This window comes from Arachis stenosperma, chromosome 1, assembly GCF_014773155.1.
Source record: "Arachis stenosperma cultivar V10309 chromosome 1, arast.V10309.gnm1.PFL2, whole genome shotgun sequence".
NCBI lineage: Eukaryota > Viridiplantae > Streptophyta > Magnoliopsida > Fabales > Fabaceae > Arachis > Arachis stenosperma.
In genome coordinates, this window is record NC_080377.1 from 112,729,831 (window position 1) to 112,734,003 (window position 4,173).

General features: G+C 38.9%; 1 non-coding gene across 1 annotated transcript; it reads left to right on the top strand.

Annotated features, from left to right (window-relative positions):
* Positions 1-502: 502 nt before the first annotated feature.
* Positions 503-610, top strand: LOC130956217 (small nucleolar RNA R71). Its single transcript, XR_009077038.1, has one exon. It is a non-coding gene; the product is annotated as a small nucleolar RNA R71 (small nucleolar RNA).
* Positions 611-4,173: the final 3,563 nt, after the last annotated feature.

Sequence of the window (4,173 nt, forward strand, 5' to 3'; positions counted from 1 at the left end):
ACCTATTTCTTCCACCATTGTTGTTGAAACCTTGTTGAGGTCTCTGTTGATCCTTCCATGAGAAATTTGGATGATTTCTCCATGAAGAATTATAGGTGTTTCCATAGGGTTCTCCTAGGTAATTCACCTCCTCCATTGAAGGGTTCTCAGGATCATAGGCTTCTTCTTCAGATGAAGCATCCTTAGTACTGCTTGGTGCATTTTGCATTCCAGACAGATTTTGAGAAATCAAATTGACTTGTTGAGTCAATATCTTGTTCTGAGCCAGAATGGCATTCAAAGTATCAATCTCAAGAACTCCTTTCTTCTGATTAGTCCCATTGTTCACAGGATTCCTTTCAGAAGTGTACATGAATTAGTTATTTGTAACCATTTCAATTAGTTCTTGAGCTTCTGTAGGCGTCTTCTTCAGATGAAGAGATCCTCCAGCAGAGCTATCCAAAGACATCTTGGATAGTTCAGAGAGACCATCATAGAAAATACCTATGATGCTCCATTCAGAAAGCATGTCAGAAGGACATTTTCTGATCAATTGTTTGTATCTTTCCCAAGCTTCATAGAGGGATTCTCCATCCTTCTGTCTGAAGGTTTGGACTTCCACTCTAAGCTTACTCAATTTTTGAGGTGGAAAGAACTTTGCCAAGAAGGCATTGACTAGCTTTTCCCATGAGTCCAGGCTTTCTTTAGGTTGTGAGTCCAACCATGTCCTAGCTCTGTCTCTTACAGCAAAAGGGAATAGCATAAGTCTGTAGACCTCAGGGTCAACCCCATTAGTCTTGACAGTGTCACAGATTTGCAAGAACTCAGCCAAAAACTGATGAGGATCTTCCAATGGAAGTCCATGGAACTTGCAATTCTGTTGCATTAGAGAAACTAATTGAGGCTTAAGCTCAAAGTTGTTTGCTCCAATGGCAGGGATAGAGATGCTTCTCCCATAGAAGTCGGGAGTAGGTGCAGTAAAGTCACCCAGCACCTTCCTTGCATTATTTGCATTGTTGTTATTTTTGGCTGCCATGTCTTCTTCTTTGAAGATTTCTGTTAGGTCCTCTGTAGAGAGTTGTGCCTTAGCTTCTCTTAGCTTTCGCTTCAAGGTCCTTTCAGATTCAGGGTCAGCTTCAACAAGAATGCTTTTGTCTTTGTTCCTGCTCATATGAAAGAGAAGAGAACAAGAAAATATGGAATCCTCTATGTCACAGTATAGAGATTCCTTGAGGTGTCAGAGGAAAAAAAATAGAAGGAAGAAGGAGAATTCGAACTTAGTGAGATAGAGTTCAAATTGTGCATTGAAGAGGAGTGATACTCCATAAATAGAAGGATGTGAGAAGAGGGGAAGAGGTTTTTTTTCGAAAATTAAGTTAAAAAGGTTTTTTTTTTTAAAAAAAATTTTGAAAAACTTTAATTGATTTTCGAAAATCAAGAGTGGGAAAGAAATCAAGTAATTTTTGAAAAAGATTTTGAAATTAGAAATCAAAAAGATTTGATTGAAAACTATTTTGAAAAAATGTGATTAAAAAGATATGATTGAGAAGGTATGATTTGAAAACAATTTTAAAAAGATTTGATTTTAAAAATTAATGACTTGCCTAACAAGAAAAGATATGATTCAAACATTAAACCTTTCTCAACAGAAAAGGCAACATACTTGAAATGTTCAATCAAATCATTAATTGTTAGCAAGTATCTTTGAAAAAGGAAAGAAATTGATTTTGAAAACATTTGATTGAAAAGATATGATTTGAAAAAGATTTGATTTTGAAAAACTTTGAAAACTTGAAAAAAAAAATTGATTTGAAAACAAAATCCTCCCCCTTGTGCCATCCTGGCGTTAAACGCCCAGAATGGTGCACATTCTGGCGTTTAACGCCCAATGCACTACCTTTTTGGGCGTTAAACGCCCAACCAGGCACCCTGGCTGGCGTTTAAACGCCAGTCTGTCCTTCTTCACTGGGCGTTTTGAACGCCCAGCTTTTTCTGTGTAATTCCTCTGCTGCATGTTCTGAATCTTCAGTTCCCTGTACTATTGACTTGAAAATAGAACCAAGATCAAATAAACAATGCATGCAAGACACCAAACTTAAAATTAGACACTAGACTCAAACAAGAAACATAAAATATTTTTGGTTTTTATGATTTTGAAATTTTTTTTTTGTATTTTTTCGAAAATTAAGTGGAAAAAGAAAATAAAGGTATCAAAATTCTTAATGAGAATTCCAGGAATCATGCAATGTTAGTCTAAAGCTTTAGTCTAAAGGAATTAGACATGGATAGCCAAGCTTCAGCAGGACATTGCATTCAAGAGCTAAATTGATGATAATCAATCAGCTTTGGTGATGGTAAGATCATCTCCTTGAAACACTAGAATTCACTCTTAAGAATTCTGAAAAATACCTAATCTAAGCAACAAGATGAACCGTCAGTTGTCCATACTCGAAACAATCCCCGGCAACGGCGCCAAAAACTTGGTGCGCAAAATTGTGAACAATACTTTTCACAACTCTCATAATCCCCGGAAATGAACCCCAAAAACTTGGTGTTCAATACCATGGCATAAACACAACTTCGCACAACTAACCAGCAAGTGCACTGGGTCGTCCAAGTAATAAACCTTACGCGAGTAAGGGTCGATCCCCCGGAGATTGTTGGTATGAAGCAAGCTATGGTCACCTTGTAAAGCTTAGTCAGGCAGACTCAAATGGGTATAGATGATGAATAAAACATAAAGATAAAGATAGAGATACTTATGTAATTCATTGGTAGGAATTTCAGATAAGCGTATGAAGATGCTTGGTCCCTTCTGTCTCTCTGCTTTCCTACTGTCTTCATCCAATCCTTCTTACTCCTTTCCATGGCAAGCTTATGCAAGGGTTTCACCGTTGTCAGTGGCTACCTCCCATCCTCTCAGTGAAAATGTTCAACGCACCCTGTCACGGCACGGCTATCCATCTGTCGGTTCTCGATCAGGCCGGAATAGAATCTAGTGATTCTTTTGCGTCTGTCACTAATGCCCCGCCCTCAGGAGTTTGAAGCACGTCACAGTCATTCAATCATTGAATCCTACTCAGAATACCACAGACAAGGTTAGACCTTCCGGATTCTCTTGAATGCCGCCATCAGTTCTTGCCTATACCACGAAGATTCCGGTTAAGAAATCCAAGAGATAAACATTAGAGCCTTGTTTGCTTGTAGAACAGAAGTGGTTGTCAGGCACTCGTTCATATGTGAGAATGATGATGAGTGTCACATAATCATCACATTCATCATGTTCTTGGGTGCAAATGAATATCTTAGAACAAGAACAAGCGGAATTGAATAGAAGAACAATAGTAATTGCATTAATACTCGAGGTACAGCAGAGCTCCACACCTTAATCTATGGTGTGTAGAAACTCCACCGTTAAAAATACATAAGAACAAGGTCTAGGCATGGCCGTGAGGCCAGCCCCCAAAATGATCTAAGAACTAGATGTCCAAAGATGAAAATACAATAGTAAAAGGTCCTACTTATAGAAAACTAGTAGCCTAAGGTTTTACAAAGATGAGTAAATGACATAAAAATCCACTTCCGGGCCCACTTGGTGTGTGCTTGGGCTGAGCAATGAAGCATTTTCGTATAGAGACTCTTCTTGGAGTTAAACGCCAGCTTTTGTGCCAGTTTGGGCGTTTAACTCCCATTTTGGTGCCAGTTCCGGCGTTTAACGCTGGGAAATCTGAAGGTAACTTTGAACGCCGGTTTGGGCCATCAAATCTTGGGCAAAGTATGGACTATCATATATTGCTGGAAAGCCCAGGATGTCTACTTTCCAACGCCGTTGAGAGAGCGCCAATTGGGCTTCTGTAACTCCAGAAAATCCACTTCGAGTGCAGGGAGGTCAGAATCCAACAGCATCTGCAGTCCTTTTCAGTCTCTGAATTAGATTTTTGCTCAGGTCCCTCAATTTCAGCCAGAAAATACCTGAAATCACAGAAAAACACACAAACTCATCGTAAAGTCCAGAAAAGTAAATTTTAACTAAAAAATAATAAAAATATACTAAAAACTAAACCAAATATACTAAAAATATACTAAAAACAATGCCAAAAAGTGTACAAATTATCCGCTCATCAACGCGTCAGCGACGCGGTTGCGTGGGACGATTTGTGCCACTGGCACGCCTCCAGCCATGCTCCAGTGAAA